At 41.5% G+C, this 19623-nt stretch overlaps 1 protein-coding gene across 1 annotated transcript in view; it reads right to left on the minus strand.

The window, feature by feature from the left end:
- The window catches only part of SNED1 (sushi, nidogen and EGF like domains 1), a 684146-nt gene that overhangs the window by 26716 nt on the left and 637807 nt on the right, over positions 1-19623 (minus strand).

The following is a 19623-nucleotide window of genomic DNA, read 5'->3' on the forward strand; positions in this document are numbered from 1 at the left end:
TGGCAGGGAAACTTAGGCCAGTGTTTAAAAATAGGGTAATATTAAAATTCTTTGTGAGATGTTTATAGAGTGAAAAAAAAAGAGAATTTGTTACAGCTAACTTTCTTTTTTTTTTGTGCCCCAAAACGTAACAATTATTTTAAAGTGTCAAAATTGTTCTAAGAAGTAGTGGGAGCTGTATTTCTGCAGTAGTTTGCAGGCCAAAACTTATGCTAACCTAGGGGTCCTTTTACAAGGGCACGCTAACGTTTTTAGAGTGAATTAAAAATTAGCACACGCTAAATGTTAGACATATCCACATATTTCTATAGGCATCTTTAATGTTTAGCATGCGCTAATCATTAGCATGCACTAAAAATGCTAGCATGCCTTTGTAAACAGACCCTGTAATGCAGAAATAGATTTCAGTATGTGGGCTCCAGAAGGCAAAAATAATGGAGGAATGTATGTTTCTGGGCATGTCTGTAGGGAGTGTGGCACGTGTTACTGCAGCGTCTCTGGTGGTTCCTCCTACACATTTCAAATATCTTTATTTTGTGTGGCAAATTTTATTTCTTTTTTATGGTCACCTGAAAAGGTCAAAAAGAATTTAAACAAAGGTATAATCAGGCCTATTTGTTTTCAATTTCCAGTTTTACTGTTATATGACCTGTCAAGAACCAATCTGTCCAAATGTGCATTCTCTTCACCTTCCAGCAAATCCATAGAAATATATGGGTCAATATTCAATAGGGTTTGTGTGTTTGGCAGTGGCTACTAAACATATAAACCCTCTATCTGTATATATTCAGTGGTACTGTAAAGATAGTGCTGCTGGATGATGCCTGGGCAGAGTATGGGCATTTATTTTATTTATATTTGTACCCCGCACTTTCCCACTCATGGCAGGCTCAATGCGGCTTACATGGGGCAATGGAGGGTTAAGTGACTTGCCCAGAGTCACAAGGAGCTGCCTGTGCCTGAAGTGGGAATCGAACTCAGTTCCCCAGGACCAAAGTCCACCACCCTAACTACTACTGCATCCACCTACATCTACATATAGCCAGATTTAATGAGCCACTATTCATATAGCTATATGGATAAACTTAGGACAGCAAAAGACTCCTAAATTTATCCATATGGCTATATAGATAATGGCTGAATACTGCTGGCTATCTGTGTAGCAGTTATCAGCATCATGATAATATACATAAAATGTATATAATGGATCATATGGACTTTATTTCCAATAATAGGGATAGAAGATCATTTCACAATTTACTTTTCATCCTTCCATCAATTAAGGGAGTAAAGAGATTTAAAATGTTTTTTTGCAGTTCAAGCATTGAGGTCCTGGAGTGATTTTAATATTTGTTTTGCTGCTCAGTTATCTTTTTTCTTATTCAAGAAAAATGTAAGAACTTATCTTTTAAAGAAATTTGTTAAAATTAGTTCTTCAATAAGATTTTCTGTTTTTATGCTTCCCAAGAGATTGTCTTGGTTTTTTAATTATTGTAATCTGATAAGAACCTGAAAGTATCAGTGGTATAAAAGTATATTGTAATGTACTGTAATGCAAAATATTTAGACGCAATGGTTGGTGTTTAAAAAAAAATACACTGTAATATCTGAATACTGACCTGAGAGAATATAGTGGCAGATAAGGACCATATGGACTGTCAAATTTCATTCCTTGTGCACGACCATAGATGCCAGATGATCTCAGGCTTTACCATCACATTTTCACTACCAGGGATTCTATGTGCTTATCCCATGCTTTTTTGAATTCTGTCACTGTTTTTGCTTCCATCTGCTTCCCTGCAAGGCTGTTCCATGCATCCATCATTGCTTTCATGAAGAAATATTTTCTAAAGTTGCGCCTTAGTTCAAAGGAGCCAACTTTTCAAAATTATTGGGGGTGCTAAGCCCAGTGGAAATAACCGCTCCCTGGATACATAAAAGGAATTTGTTCAAGCTGTTTGATGGTTCCATTGGGGGTGCTCAAGCACCAAGAGTTTACCCTTTGTAGTCTCGTACTGTGACCTCTTATTCCAGAACATTCTTCCTTCTAAAAAAGGTTTCCTTCCTATGCATTACTTATAACTTTGAGGAGTTTAAAAGCCTTTATCATATAACCCTTTGTTTTTCCTTCAGTCTCATCACATAGGCTTTTTGTTATAGATCCTATATAATTTTGTGAGCTCTTCTCTGGATTGCATCTGCACTGTTTATATGATTTTACAAGTATGGTTTCTAGAACTGAATAAAATATTCTAGATGACATGTACAGAAGCATTTTTTTTTACCTCCTTATTTCTACTGGTCATACTTCTCTCTCTGCAGCTCAAGATCCCTCTGTTTATGGCTACTGCTAGGGCTAGCTTAAACAGTAGATATACTAGGTGGTCAACTAGGATGGCAGATTATTGGGGGCAGCAAAGAGAGGCTCCAGTCAAAGCAAAACAACAGGTTAAATACAGGCACACACAAGCCTTTACATTTATGCTCATGGAAGATGGGCAGTTTCCAAATAGCCCATTTACATGAGTAACTGGATCTTGGAAATTGGCTTCATTAGGGGTCATTTTATAAAGCTTGTTTTGCATGTTTCTGCCTTGTTTTTGTTTTTATTATGAGTGTTTTTATTTAACACTCCTTGAATAAAGGCAGAATAGAAATTGGTAAATAGTAATAATAATATTAAATAACAAAATGCCTCTTGTAAAATTACCCCGTGCATAAAAGTAAATATAAATGTAATGTAGCTCTTGTATTCCACTAACACCCAACACCAATGGTTCAAAGTAGATTATAAAGAGAAGACAAATATTACATAAAGATGGTTAAGACAGAAATTTTCTAAAGTTTTCAAATTTTTCAGAAAAGAATAATAAGGGGTGGAAGCTCATATATCATAAGGCAAAGATGGCCAAAGATGAACAGCCTAGTAACAGAATTCTCTAAGACTTTCTTGTATCAAATTCCAGAAAATTGTGGAAAGATTAAAAGATATGGTTCTCTGGGTCTTGAAAGTATGAGATTAGAAGGGCATGAAAACAGACCAAGTATATATTCCGGAGTGGAGCCATCAAACAGCTTGAATACTATACAGGCCAATGTAAAATAAATATGGGCCTGTACAGGAAGCCAATGAAGACTTATCAATGCAGAAGTGACTTTATCAAACTTCGTTAAATGAAATATAAGTTTAGCAGAGAAGTGTTCTGAAGAATCTGAAGTCTAGCACGTAACCTAATGTAAGAGATGAGTAAAGACTGTTGCAGTAATCCAGATGAGATAAAATAAAAACCTATACCAAAATAGAAAAATGCTTTTCATCAAGAGATATTACAAAGTTGATGAAGTTTGAAAAAAACAAAAAACAAAACAAAACCTGTCTCAACAACATGCTAACTTGGGTTCACAAGAAAGTGTAGTATCTAAAACAAAACCCAGAGCTTTAGAAGTCTATTCTACCTTTAAAGATAAGTCATCAATTGTTAATAGTTGTTTTTTATGACCGTTGTGTGATTGGTGGCTACTTCTCCCCTCTTTCCTACCCTTATTGGAGTTCTTTTCTCATCCTACTATATGTTATATTTTTAAATTGTAAACCACTTAGCTCTGTGTGTCAGTTTAGGTAGTATAGCAAATGCAATAAAGAATAAAGAATCTGGAATTAAACTGGTAGAATTAGCCAGAGCAATTTGGTCTTATCTTTGTTGAGCTTGAACCCATGTATTGAACTGTAGTACTCTTTCATTGAGATACATGTAGTAACTCTAGTTGAAGTAATTGCTTGATCATTTCTTACTAGAATTAACAAGAGCATATCATCAGTGTAAGAATAGAAATTCATATCCAAAACAGAGAAACCTATATCAAAAAAGGACATATACATGTTGAATAATCTGGGTGAGAGTGTGGAACCCTGTGGGACCCTGCAGGGAGGTATCCAGCTCTTTGAAAAAGCATCATTCATTTTAACAATTTAATGTCTATTAACTAAAAATTCGCTGAATCATGATAAAACATATGTTGACAAGAAGGTGCATACTTTTTACATGACCCGGATATAAATGTGTTCATGGGAGGAGTTTGGGCAAAGCATGGATAGAGTTCTGAAGTGTAGGTTATAGGCTATAAAATACATACCTATGTGTATACTTCAGCTGCATACGTTTATACCAGCTATTGAGCAGGTTTAAATGCACACAGTTACATTTAAGCCGCAATCTCTTCAGGTTTTGTAGGGCAATTTTATAGACACATAGGCATCTATTTGTCTTTATTAAATAGTCTTAAAATAGGCGCTTACTTGGTCTCCCAACCTAGATGACCTGTTTATTAGATTTATTATGTTTATTAGATTCTTAATATACTACCTTTCCGTGGTAGAACCAAGGGTCACCAAGGGGGAGGGGGTCAGGGGGGGAAAGATTCCCCTGGGCTCAGCCTCCAAGGGAGACCTGGCCATAAGCACCGCTATGGGGGTGGCACAAATGGCAAACCAGCATTAAATTTGCCCCCGCCTGGTTCAATATCACTCTCGTCTTTCCCTCCTGCCCTCGACAGTGATCCTGCAGGCTACTGGCAGCATAAAAAAAAAAAAAAAAGCAACCTGCCTCCAGCTGGCCTTGGAAGGGTTTCCTCTGCTTTAGCTTGCCTCATCTGACATAATTTCTTGTGTCTGCACAAGCGAGACACAGCAGAGAAAACACTTTGGAGGTCAGCCAGAGGCAAGTTGCTTCTTTTTTAATGCTGCTGGCCTGGCAGCCTGCAGGAATACTGCCGAGGGCAGGAGGGAAAGATGAGAGAGATACTGAACCAGGCGAGGGGGCGGCACCAGTGGCAGGCAGGCAGGGGTGCAAAGGTAGTGGCAGCGGGCAGGTGGAGGGGTGGCAGCAGTGGGCAGGCAGGGGGATGCATTGTTTGCCCCGGGCCCAGCTTTGTCTCTTGGTGGCCCTGGTAGAACCAAAGTGGTTTTCATATTGCATACTGGTACTTTCTGTGCTCCTTGTAAAATTGCCCTCACTGCATGTAAAAAGGCTGTTATAAAATAACCCCAGGAGTTACATATATAAAAATATGTGTGGTGCCTAGGAAGTACATACTTTTACTTGATCCATGTGTATGCATGATCAGAGACAGAGTTTGGGCATAGTACATGTGGAGTTGTGATTTACATGTAAAAATACATGTGTACTCACGTACTTTATACAGGTGTAAATTACTGTAGCTTCAAACTAGGCACAATTCCTGTCAATTTTGCTCTAGTATTTTATAAAGACTCATTGACACCTATGTTTCTTTATAAATTTGATTTAAATAAGCACCTAGTTTGCCTTCACACATAGGAGGCCTGTTATAAAATTACCATCCATATATGTGTGCATGTACATGTATGTATGTATTAGGGTTGTCCATCGATTAAAAATTTTAATTACACAACTGATCACGATTAAAATTTTGAATCACACGATTAATCGCTTAAAGTGGCCCCCTCACCTTTCCTCTTGTACACTGCAATATATAGACAGCAGATGTAAATTCTCAAAACTGACATATTTCAATGACTAAACTACAAATAAAATAATCTCTCTTAACTTTGTTGTCTGGCGATTTTTATCTTATGAATTATCTTGTTCACTGTCTCTGGTTCTGCTTCCCTGTGCTTTGAACTCTGTTTCCTGGACCTACTGTCTATTTACCATTTCCGTTATTTTTTCTTCCTGCTCTATATCTATCTTTCACTTTCAACTTTTTTCAATTTTTCTTTCTCTTCAAATCTATCTAGTTTCCATCTCTTTGCTTCCCTCCATGGATACCATCTCCTCCCATCTCTCCTCTTCCCCTTCTCTCCATGGATACCATGTTCTCCCATATCCTCCCCTCCCTTCCATGAGTACCATCTTCTCCATTCTCTCTTTTGTCCCCTCCATGGGCACCATCTCTTTCCCTTCATCTCATGGTCACCATTTCTCCTCTCCTTTCCCCTCCCCTCCATGGGCACCATCTCTTCCGTTCCCTTTCCCTCTTCCCTCCCCTCCATGGGTACCATCTTTTCCTTTCCCTCCATCCCAAGGGTACCATTTTTCCACTCCAGTCCAAGAGCACCATCTCACTTCTTTGTTTTTTCCATCTCCTATATCTAGCGGCATCTATCCCTCTGAAGCACCATCCCCCCCCCCCCTGCTGTCTGCATTTATTCCTCTGAAGCACCCCCTCTGCTGTCCGCATTTATCCCTCTGAAGCACACCCACCCACAGTCCGTATCTAACCCTCTGAAGCACACTCCTCCCCCCCCACAGTCCACATCTATCCCTTCCTGCTCTCCTCCCCATCCCCATATGATCCGCATCTCTTTCTCTCACTCCTCAGATTGCCTCTACCTGCTCCTTTCATTCCTCTGACCTTGCCTTTAACATTGAAGGAAGGCTGCTTCTCTCATCCGCCCAAGCCTTTCTCCATAGCGTCCCGCCTGAAAACAAGAAGCTCTGTCAGAAGAGGAGCAGGTAGAGGCAGTGGAGGAGTGAGAGAATGTGGGCCACCTCTTCTGGGCCCCAATGCTGCTACCTGAGCCTCTCCTGTAAGTTGTACCAGTCCCAATAGTGCCGTGGGCTCATGCCTCTGTGGTCACTTCTGGGTCTCGAGTGCACGGTCCTTCTTCCTTCCTCTACAGCTGCCTATTCTTAGCAGGGCCGACCTGGCAGCTAGTCCCTGCAGTTCTGGTGAGCCCCAGTTTTTTTAAATACTTGATGCTTGCGGGAGGGCAAGGGAGCCCTGCAGTTAATGCGCGTTAAAGATGGGCAGGACGGGCAGGTCTAAGCAGTGTACACTAAAAATTACATTTAAGGGAAGGAACGCTTGTGCAGAAATAGGAAAGTTCAGACACACAAGTGCAGTTGTAACTTCAAACAACATCCTCATCTGTTGGTCAGACATTTAATAGTTGAATCCCAAAGGCATGCTGGAAATAATGGGTTCTGAGAGCGAATGCTACATACCTGTAGAAGGTATTCTCCGAGGACAGCAGGCTGATTGTTCTTACTGATGGGTGACGTCCACGGCAGCCCCTCCAATCGGAACACTTTCTAGCAAAGTCCTTTGCTAGTCCTCGCGCGCCGATGCGCACCGCACATGCGCGGCTGTCTTCCCGCCCGAACCGGCTTGTGCCGGCCAGTCTCTTATGTCCTCGGAGAATAGTACTTTACATTTTTGAAAGGATGGTTCTGCACGTAAAAATGGTAGAAACTCATTCCAGCATTTTGGGGCTAAGAAGTAAAAGGCAGAATATCTTGTAGATTCATTACAGGCCTTTTTGTGGACATAGAGAACTAAACGGTGAGCACTAAAATGTATGATGTCCAATTATGCGTTTTTACAGGATCATTCTGAGAGTGATGGTGTTGGCATGATCATGACTGTTGAGTTTTATTTACCACTACCTGAGCTCTGAATTCCATTTTCTCAGGAAGGATTATTTTCTCCATTCAGTGAATGTTAATAATGAGTTCACATTAACAGGAAGTTAAGAGTCAAGTTGTCTGACAATAACAGTGCCAAATACCACTTCCCCAGATATTGAGTGATCTGTCCTGAGACTTTCAAATGATTTCTTCAAGTTACATTCTGGAATTACAAAGTACCCCTGCTCCTATTCACCCTCTTAGGCATAGATTTTGTGCCTACATGCTACATGAAGGGTATGAAAGACCAGTATACTTCCTCTCAGCTCTTGTCTCCATCATTACAAACCAGTCATAATCAGTGCTATCTCAGTTTGAATGACAGAAGACATCAGGCTAACTCATTCAAGGCACCCATGTCCTGGGCTGTCCTGGTTCGAATAAATCTCTGTCAGAACCGAACAATACCAGCTTCACCAAAGCTGAATACCATGAAGATCCTTGGCACTCATCTACTTTTAAAAAATATTTAGTGAAGTGGCTGACACTGTCTTGGCTGCCAGCATTTCCACTACTACTACTTAACATTTCTAAAGCGCTACTAAGGTTACGCAGCGCTGTACAATTTAACATGGAAGGACAGTCCCTGCTCAAGGAGCTTACAATCTAAAAGACAGGTGTACATTGGGTGATTAATCGCAATTAACATTTTTAATCAAACCACAGCTATAATTTTAAACTATTCTTACCCTCTGGATGTTTAAAGCTTGTAGCCTTTTTCTATATAATAATCAAAATCTACCTGGAGCTGTAATCTTACCATTGCCCACCAGAGGGCAAGATGAAGCTCAGCAAGTGTGACCAGGAAAAGCCCCAGCTGGTTGTTGTGTACACTTTAAAGCCCCATCTCTAAGGGATACAGGAAAGAAAGGGATGAGAAGCAGAGAGCACAGCTCCCAGGCAGGCTTGACAGGAGCGGAAAATGCTGCTGCCCCCACTAGTGCAAGGAGCCGTGGAAAATGCTCCCTATTGCAGCTAAATAATATGTGGATCTCGGGGGGTGGAAGCTCCCAGCTGTACTGAATGGGGGGGGCTTGATGCATATTTGAAGGGATGAGTTAATTTCCCTGTCCTCCTTCGGTGGGGTGAAAGTGCTGAACAATGCAGGAGATTCATCTTTGATAGTGACCCCCCTCATTGCACAAAACAGACTTTAATAATTCCACATAACCGACCATGAAGGAGGGAGGAGAATCCAAAGACCAGCAACTTACTGTGAGTAGCTCATACCCTGTAGTTGGTTTGAACTAGCTAGATCTGTTTATGTGTGGAAATTGTATATTTGACCTCTCCACACGTACTGTGCAGACGCATGGTCCATCTGTTCTTTCTCTGCCGTCATTTACTGTGTTACTATGCTCGATAAACAGATGTGAATCTTTTCTTGTGAATGCCCTGGACCATAGGAGCCAGCTCTATGGGTGCTGTGGGTGCTTGAGCACCCCCAATATTGAGAAAATTCTTTGTATGTGTCCAGTGAGGGGCACTGTAACCTTTCTGAGCAGAAAGAAACTCATTAGTTTTACTTACTTGACTTTTCTAAATCTGATTTGAAGGTAAATTGCATATTCAGGTACAGTTTGTAGGCCTCCATCCAAGAAGGCTCAGGTACAACTTAACCTAAAGTGATGGAGGGGTGAAGTTGTAATGGTATCAGTTTAAATTATCAGGATTATTGATTATGCTGAATCAGATATACCAATATAAAAATGCAGCTTTTAAAAGATGTATTGAAACTGCATTTCAATACCTTCTTTTCCCTTTTCCCTGGGAATTTCTGGTAGCAGGGCTAGTCAATTACAAACACTTAACAAAGACAAAAGAGAGATATATAGCTTCCTTCTCCTCCCACTTGAAGGACTGTTTAACAAAAGCATGACTAAGGTGGGTACCTGAAGGTTCATCAGACATCTCCGAAAACCAAAGACCCAAGAGACAGAAAGTCTGGAGAACCCATTGACAACAAAGAACTCAGAGGAAAACCATAAACAAAACATTTGCCTGTCATCAGAGGTATACCTGCCCCCTCCCATCAGCTATCAGACAAATGGATGCCAGGACATCTGCAGAAAGGAAAGACTTATAATGTGATCATGTGAACAGACTACAATAACCATAATGCCTTGCAAGTTATCCAGTGCAAACCAGGAAGCAGGTACTGGGACTCTGTGATCATATCCTCCTGCAAGCTTGCAAGATATAAAAGATAGAAGCTGTTCCAGACACAGACAGATTCTCTCTTCAGCTGCAACTCAGATCCATTCACTGCAGAAGCCCTGCTCCCTGCTCCTGTGACCACATGGCTCATCACTCTGCTGAATAATAGAACTTTTCCAAAAGACTTTCTCTCAGCTTCAACAATCCTACAACAAAGACTGTTCTGTAAGTTATAACTTTTGATCTAGATTTGCTACCTTACATAAGTACAGATTATCTGTAAAGATGTCTTAAAAGAATTATCTCTCGTTTGTAACCTTATTTATATGATTGCATTAATCATATTGTAACTTAATAAACCTTTTTGAAGCTAAAAATATAGTCTCTTTGTGTCCTGGGTGCATAACTTTAAATCTGGAAATGCAGGATACTGCATTTCAACAGAGATAATATTTAATTCATTGCAATTGTGATTATTGTTGCTTTAATCAGCAACTGGTGGAGAATATACTGTTATCTGTCCGCTGTACTCCAACCCCCCTCGTGAGCCCTTGAGCCCAGACGCCCGTCCTCCTCCCCCAACAGTAAGGAAGTCAAGGGGCGCCCATGGTAGACTGAACCACAGTAGCAAGAGCCCACCTTCAGTGTACTCACCAAGGACACCAGCTTCAAGGAGAAGAACAGGCTCCCTCACAGGGAGAGGACACAGGAACCAGCCGGCGGCAACTGGAACTCCCTACCAACGGCAGGCACAGAAACTGGGACAGCTAACAGTCTTCACCTGCACTTAGCTAACATTCAGTAAGGGTTGAGCCCTTATCTGCAGTCAGCTGGCAGGACTTAGGGATTCCCGAACCCGCAGCAGCACTAGGAGAAGCTGACCCCCACTGAGAATCAGAACTGGGCAGGCAGAACCCGGAACTACACCAAAAAACAAGCCAGAGGCAAGCTACTGGCTACAGCACACAAGCACACTCAGAACCAGAGACTAAAGGGTTAACACACACACCTACAGGAAAGGGGAGGGGCCACAGCAGGGAAACAAAGAGAAAATACCCAGGAAGACAAACGCAGCTCAGAAACCTGAAACTACACTCAGCTGCTCCCTCCTGGGGAAAACGACCAGAGAAGGGAAATGAAAAGGAAATAAACCCAGCACAAGTAGGGATACACAGCAAGGGAACACAAAACAGGGAGAAAAAGGGCTGCACAGAATTACCCCTCCTCCACAGCACAAGCTCACAAACACAGTTTGCTAACAGCTAAGGCAAGCACACACAGAGCTAATGCCAAAGCAGAGTTACCTGGGCTCGCAGGTAACAAATAGATCCTGGATACTGACGTCAGCACTGCAAACGTCAGCTACACCTCAAGCTGACCAATGGCAGGTAAGTCCCTCCCAGCTCACTAGCAGAGACGTTCCCACCCCTCCTCAGCCTGCTAGCAGAAACATAACATATACATATATATTAAAAATTATAAACATTAGTGAGTGCTCTAGCTATCCCCAAGTATAAATTAATTCCATGTAACATTTTTTAATTGGTAGAGACATGCGGCCAGATATACTGTACCAGTAAGGTAGCAGTGTTCTTAAATTATATTTTTGTATTTTGCTGCTTTATAGAGAACTGAGTATCAGGTTTCATTAATTAAATTTCCGATTGATAAATTGATAAGGTTTTCAGGGCACTACTTAAGATGTTGCGCGTAATGGACATTTGGTCCCTGCCAGCGTGCCAATACTTAAGTACTTACGCAATTATGTACTTTATGCACTGTATAACAAAATTTTTAGCCATACTCTGGCATAAAATAAAAACCAATTTCACAGCTTCTGTTGAAGAGAATACACACACTGAGAAACACACTATTCTAGGGGTAGATAACCCTACTTTGCTCAAGCAATGCATAGTATCCTCGGGCCCTAATCCTTGGACCCATAATGTAACTAATGATATTTCCACCCCCCTCTGATATTGAAACAAAATTTGATTTATATTCAATTAAGTCAGGGAGCAAGAGGAATTCTGCCTGTCTCTGGTTAATGTGGACCATATATAAGAAAGCCTTAAAAGAACATGCAGAATTGAATGAGAAGTTACTAACCAAAGAGAGAGAATGCATACACGGAAAAGGATTTTCTAATCACAATGGCTAGTTGCCTAAATGATCAATTAGACTCCCTTAGAATACAGGTGTAACTGCAGGCAGCACAGGAGACTAAAATGAAGGCCCAAATTCTAGCTTTAGAAATGCAGGTCAGCCAAGTCCCAGGCCTAAAACAACTAATCAGAGAGCTAAATCTGCAGACGTCCCCTATAGATGAGAATATTGATCAGGTACAGGATTCACATTTGCAGGTTTCAGCCATTACGGGTCTCCCATGTGCCCCTCCAGACCCAAACACAGCTATAGCCATGCCTGTCTCAGCCATGGTAACAGTATCACAGTCCACACCCCTAGCAGGAGGGTCAACTAGAACCATTAGTTCTCAGGCCCCCTCACAGCATCCAAAACCCCAGTGCATAGGAACACAACCTGTTCTGCAGTCTAATTTAAATGCTCATGATTCAGCTCTTCAACACACAGATGCACCACCTGGGCTGCATTCTGATCTAAGCTCCCATAAAGGTGAACCTCTAATAAGAGAATCAGCTCCTCAGTATGTAGCTACTGAAAACCGCCAGCAAGCATGTGACATTTTGGAAACTCATGGGGAGAATATTACATATTGGGAGAACAAACCCACTAGTGTCTTCACAGCAAGAGCCTTGCAGATATTGCAGATAGCTAAAAATAACAAGAGAAATCTGCCCTCAGATAAACAGGAACTTATAACTGCAAGTCCTGCTGGGCCAGAAACTGACATTCCGTCAGTTCTTCCTGCAATTTAATTCCTAATAAACATGAGGAGACGCGTCCAGCCTGGACTGGACTTCTCCATTTATGACCCACTCTGCAGATGGCAGTGGGATCCAGGTGGTTGATTTTTAGTATAGGTTGGACAGGAATATAGAAAAAGTTTTGCTATTAACCTTTTGTAAATAGTCTATAAGGATTTAAAATGTAGTTGCTATTGTTCTTTTAAACAGTTTAAGATTTAATTGTGTCTCTCTGCAATAAATAAGATTTAAAATGTCTCTCTACGATAGCTTCTATTGTAATTTGTTTTTGATAATATTGTTTAAGGATTTAGAAATGTCTTTTTCTGATAAGTGACCCCCACTAGAGCTGAAACTGAACACTAAGAAGTTTTAAAAATGCCTCCTTATAATAGGTAACTCCCGTTGGAACTTAAACTTAATATTGTGCTTTAATGTGAATTAACAAGATATGCTTATTTTTGTAGAGTGAAACTAAAAAGCCTAGCTATATGCAGCTCGCGTGCCGTGATCTAAAATCTTGGGAAGGAACTGTGAAGCAAGAGAGGGAGTCCCTACCAGAACCTGGAGCCATGTGACCTGCTAAAATTAATGTGAAAGTGTTTTTCTTTCTGTCTTTTTCAGAGATCGAGTTCCTACTTATGAGATATTAATATTTTTATGGTGCTAGTAATTAATACATACATGGCTATCTCAGATACCTATTCTACATTTTAAAATAGATCTATGGCTCTTCTACATTTTTAAATGAATAGATCTGATCCTGTTCTACTTATGAGATAGTGAACATGTATAATTTTGCTAATTGTTGCTTATTTCTAAATGAATGAAACTGCTGTGGGAATCCAGGATGGATACCACGTATGCTGCTTTGTGTTCTTGTGTTCTAATTGCAGGTTAAGCTCAATCCTAGATCTGGAATGGACGATCGGAGACCTAACGGCCTAATAGAGCTCTTTGTTTGTTTGTCATGTGGTCTCCATGTTATATGTTTGTTTTATGTTATGGGGTACCCAAGAAACTATACACAGACATTCATAGACCCTCCCTACTAACAGTCCCTCCATTAGTCTACATTGTACCATGTCCTTTTCCAAGAAAGGAAAAAGAGACCATTTTCACTGGCAGGCAAGCTATAGAAAAAGAAAACTATGTTCATTATTATACAAGCTATGGCTCACATACAATAAGTTCTACTAATTGCTATCTAAGGTTATATATTCACATGTGTATATTTGAAAATATGAGCAAAGGTTTCTCTTTATATGACCTATCAGGTATAATCAGTACAGGGAATGTTTCTGACCTTTTTAGTATCACAGCCAGTACGTACACAATGCTCTCTCTGGAATGAAATATTGGCTGTGTGCAAAGCACAATTAGCATATCGTTCCTAAATTCCTTACAACATTAAACTCGTGAATATTGTCTATTAATTTGCTACATTAAACACTGCTAAAACAGATAAATATGGTAACCTTTTACCACACTCATTACCCATAAATAGTTTCTCTCTGAAAAAAAAGTTTCTCTCTGAAAAGTATTTCATGGTACTATACCATGACTCTGTTTTTATTTGGTCAATGATTAAGTAAATATTATTGCATAGGATTGATAGGAATAATTATTTTGTGTGTAATAATATTTCTAACGATAACAGTAGTATAGCAGTTCCATATTACCATTCTTGTTTCTGTATTAGAACTATCTGTCCTTCTATTATTGCTAATGATGTACTGTCTGTAGTAAGTGAAGGTTTAAACCTGTGTCCCCATGATGCCACTGAAATTACAGGATGCGATTTTAGTAATTACAGACCAATGCTGCAGTATGTTTCCAATGATTTATCCCTACATACCCCTGAACTACTACCTATTCCCTTAGATGTTATTGCTATTAATACATCAGTTAGCCTCTGAAATAGAGAATATAGGGAAACATTCACAGAGTATTTTTCCTTGGAATGTCAAACACTGAGAATAGTGACTGAATAGATTGTTCCACCCCGTTGCGGTGGTATAAATTGGTCATATGCTCACTCTCATGCTATTGATTTGGCTAGCATACTGGGTAAGATATCCTGTGGCACAAACTTGGGACAGCCTACGCCCCTGAACAGGTGACAAAAAAAGAGATGGTCTCTGGGGCGTGGCAAGATAACACTTGTGTGGCTGAAGCCATATAAAGTGTACTTGCAAACCTATTTTAAACCAGAGCAAAGCCATACTCTGTCACCTGACTGAATAGAAGTCTAATGAAACTGATGATAGATAACCACAGAAAACTTAACCCTAGCTACCTAAACGTAAGGCATGAGTAAGAGCAAACAAAGGTAATAATGATGAGTCTTTTGCTTATAACAGTCATATTCCAACTAAGGACATATTCCAATATTCATAGTGACGTGACATAGTAGATGACGGCAGGAAAAGACCTGCACGGTCCATCCAGTCTGTTCAATGTCCACTGTTAAAAGATTCACCTATCTCAATGTACACACCAATGTAAATAGTCCAACATCTTTGCTGTTGTTCTTTTAAATTATGCTACTGTATTAGGTTAGTGTTAAAGATAGTTTATTTGTGATTCTCCGTTCCAATATTGTGTTAAATATTGTCACTAAGAATCAAGAGAGGGAATGTAATGGTATCAGTTTAAATTATCAGGATTATTGATTATGCTGAATCAGATATACCAATATAAAAATGCAGCTTTTAAAAGAAGTATTGAAACTGCATTTCAATACCTTCTTTTCCCTTTTCCCTGGGAATTTCTGGTAGCAGGGCTAGTCAATTACAAACACTTAACAAAGACAAAAGAGAGATATATAGCTTCCTTCTCCTCCCACTTGAAGGACTGTTTAACAAAAGCATGACTAAGTGGGTACCTGAAGGCTCATCAGACATCTCCGAAAACCAAAGACCCAAGAGACAGAAAGTCTGGAGAACCCATTGACTACAAAGAACTCAGAGGAAAACCATAAACAAAACATTTGCCTGTCATCAGAGGTATACCTGCCCCCTCCCATCAGCTATCAGACAAATGGACGCCAGGACATCTGCAGAAAGGAAAGACTTATAATGTGATCATGTGAACAGACTACAATAACCATAATGCCTTGCAAGTTATCCAGTGCAAACCAGGAAGCAGGTACTGGGACTCTGTGATCATATCCTCCTGCAAGCTTGCAAGATATAAAAGATAGAAGCTGTTCCAGACACAGACAGATTCTCTCTTCAGCTGCAACTCAGATCCATTCACTGCAGAAGCCCTGCTCCCTGCTCCTTGCTCCTGTGACCACTCTGCTGAATAATAGAACTTTTCCAAAAGACTTTCTCTCAGCTTCAACAATCCTACAACAAAGACTGTTCTGTAAGTTATAACGTTTGATCTAGATTTGCTACCTTACTTAAGTACAGATTATCTGTAAAGATCTCTTAAAAGAACTATCTCTCGTTTGTAACCTTATTTATATGATTGCATTAATCATATTGTAACTTAATAAACCTTTTTGAAGCTAAAAATATAGTCTCTTTGTGTCCTGGGTGCATAACTTTAAATCTGGAAATGCAGGATACTGCATTTCAACAGAGATAATATTTAATTCATTGCAATTGTGATTATTATTGCTTTAATCAGCAACTGGTGGAGAATATACATATATATTAAAAATTATAAACATTAGTGAGTGCTCTAGCTATCCCCAAGTATAAATTAATTCCATGTAACAAAGTTCCTTGCCCAAGATCACAAGGAGTATCAGTGGGACAAATATGGTTTAAATGCTGGCTTCCTTGGTTTACAGCCTGCTGCTCTAATTACTAAGTCACTTCTCCACTTCTTCCTTCTTATCTGTCTCCATCTGTCATGATATGAAAAGGTCTCCTTCCATCATGTGGTAACATCCTTTAAATATGCCTGTACAGAGTGACTAGAGTTTTGTTGAGGAGACCAGAATTGTCTGAGATGGCCTCTTCCACTGGTTAACATTTCTTTCCAGTAGTGAGCTCCTTTTTTTTTTTGAAGGGTGGAGCTGGATAAGTTACAGATATCCTTAAGAGTGACTTGACATGGTTTCCCAGACTTGCAGGCAGTATCCTCGCACCATGCACTCATACTAAACTTATGGTTCGCGGGAACACAGACATCTTAGTCCTGGCTTGTTTTGATCAGCGCAGACCCATTCAATAAATAATTTATCATGACAAAATTCATTCATGGCATCATACTGATCATAAATATAAAATTTGGGTTGTACTATAGAGGCATGCACTGCTGGAGGAACAAAGTAAAGAAGTTTGAAGATGAGATGGACATGCATCTCCATCCAGTTTGAAACTTACATGTGTGCCATATTCCTGGTTTTTAAGCCAGTGATGATCGGGCAGTGCTCCCTAAAGTTGTATAACACAAGGAGTACATGCCTGGATTGAGGCTTTTTCCTCTACATTAAAAAGAATATCTCATATATGACGTTATACATATAGGAGTCTCCTATATTTTTGTGTGTGAATATATTAAAGATTGGACTACCTATAGCTCTGTTTTGATGTGCATTAGGAGTGCTATATTCCTGTCAGCCAGAGGTTAGTTTTCTGATGCATACCATCTTACAGCTGTCTAAGCAACTTTACATTTTTTTTTTTTGGTTACATTTGTACCCCATGCTTTCCCACTCATGGCAGGCTCAATGTGGCTTACATATACAGGTACTTATTTGTACCTGGGGCAATGGAGGGTTAAGTGACTTGCCCAGAGTCACAAGGAGCTGCTTGTGCCTGAAGTGGGAATTGAACTCAGTTCCCCAGGACCAGAGTCCACCACCCTAACCACTAGGCTACTCCTCCACTCCATTTTCTATGTGATGTTGTTGTATATTGGTGATATTGATGTGGGCTACCTCTTAGGACATACGAGTGGTGCTTTGTGACTGGATGAGCTCAATCACATGTGATAAAATGGCCAGATGTGATGTAAACCGTCAGATAGAAAAAAACAGACCAAGTGATGTACAACCATAGTGAGAGAGGAACTGCTGTTCAACAACTCATGCTGCTACTCTGTGTCCAGGAGCTGCTATTTACTGTCTTGGATACGGATTTACTAAGTAAGGGGAAGCATCTTTTAGACCCTTATTAGTGTACTGTAAACCCCTAACGCAGTCTTATAGGTGAAACGTGGCCACATCGGGTATTTGGAAATAAATCTATTCAGCTGTACTGTACATCACTTGGTCTGATTTTTTTCTGTCTGACAGTTTATCTGTGAGCAGATCACTGCCTCTTCTGTTCATTTGTTTGATTCAGATGTGATGTAAAGGTATGAGGGAATGAAGACTGCATAGGCACAAGAATTGTGAAGCTGAATAGTTCAAACTCAGGATTGCAAGCCACAGTACTCTTTTCAAATTATGAGAGGTGCTCTGGACAAACTTTATAGATATACTAGTAAATAAGGCCCATTTCTGACACAAATGAAACGGGCGCTAGCAAGGTTTTCCTTGGAATGTGTATATTTCAGAGAGTGTGTGTGTGAGAAAGAGTGAATGTGCGAGTGTCTGTGTGTGTGACAGAGAGAGAGTGAGTCTGGATGCGAGTGTGTCTGTGAGAGAGAGTGTGTGTGTTTGAATGAGAGTGTGTGCGAGTGCGCATGTGAGACACAGTGAGTGTGAGAGAGAGTGTGTTTCACACAGATACACTGTGTGTGAGAGAGTGTGTGTGAGACAGAGTGTGAGAGAGTATGTGTGCGATACACACACTCTTTGTGAGACTGAGAGAGTGTGTGAGAGTGACTCTGTGACACATAGAGAGTGAATGTGATACAGTGTGAGACATAGTGTGAGATACTGTGTGAGAGTGAGAGAAAGAAAGACACTGACTGTGAGATAGAGAGTGTCTGTGTGACAGAGATACCTCCCCCCCTCCATCTGTGGTGTGGGGACCCCCTCCCATCCCCCTCCCCTTCCTTCTGGTCTCAGGATCCCCTCTCCCCTCCCCTCCCCTCTGGTCTCAGGACCCCCTGCCCCTACCCCCTCTGCGTGGTTAGCAGCACCGTGCGAGTGTGTGTGTGTGTGTGTGTGTAAGAGAGAGTGAGATTGGGTGCGAGTGTGTCTGTGTGAGAGAGAGTGTGTGTGATTGTTCTCTGTACTCTGCCCCCCTCCAAGCACCCAGCGATTCTCCTGTCCCCTGCCCCCCCTGCAGCCACCCAGCGATTGTCGTCTCCCCTGCCTCACCTCCAGCCACCCAGCGATTTTCCTGTCTCCCCTGCCCCCCCTCCAGCCACCCAGTGATTCTCCTTTCTCCGCTGCCCCCCTCGAGCCATCCAGCGATTCTCCTCTGTCCCCTGCCCCACCTCCGGTCACCCAGCGATTATCCTCTGTCCCCTGCCCCCCCCCTCAGCCACCCAGTGATTCTCCTGTCTCCCCTGCCCCCCCTCCAGCCACCCAGTGATTCTCCTCTCTCCGCTGCCCCCCTCGAGCCATCCAGCGATTCTCCTCTGTCCCCTGCCCCCCCTCCAGCCACCCAGCGATTCTCCTCTGTCCCCTGCCCCCTTCAGCCACTCAGTGATTATGCTCTCTCCCCTGCCCCCCCTTCAGCCACCCAGCGATTCTCCTCTCTCCCCTGCCCCCCCTCCAGCCACCCAGCGATTGTCCTCTGTCCCCTGCCCTCTCCAGCCACCCAGTGATTCTCCTGTCCCCTGCTCCCCCCTCCAGCCACCCAGTGATTGTCATCTGTCCCTGATTAGGTCTGTCGAAGTTGCGGCGTTATTGAAAGCCCTGGCCATCTGTAGCCTGGCCGTCGCCATCCTTCGATTTCGTTCCCTCAGTCCTCCTGCTTTCTGCTTACCCGCCTTCGACGTCATAACGTATTGACTTCTGTAGCCTGTCCGTCGCCAGCCTTCGATTTTGTTCCCTCACCAGTCCTGCCTTCAGATTCCCCGCCCTCGAGGCCATGACGTTTTGATGCGAGGGCGGTGCCCACCCTCGATGTCATCTCATTTTGACGCGAGGGCGGGGCAGAGAGAGATGTGACACCTTTACGAACCCTTCACTGAAGCCACGGAGTCAGCTTCAGAACGTTGGAGGTGCGTTTTATTATAGTAGATTATAATTAGTTTTTGTTTAAAAAAGAAAT

The sequence above is a fragment of the Microcaecilia unicolor genome, chromosome 10 (genome assembly GCF_901765095.1).
Source record: "Microcaecilia unicolor chromosome 10, aMicUni1.1, whole genome shotgun sequence".
Taxonomy (NCBI): domain Eukaryota; kingdom Metazoa; phylum Chordata; class Amphibia; order Gymnophiona; family Siphonopidae; genus Microcaecilia; species Microcaecilia unicolor.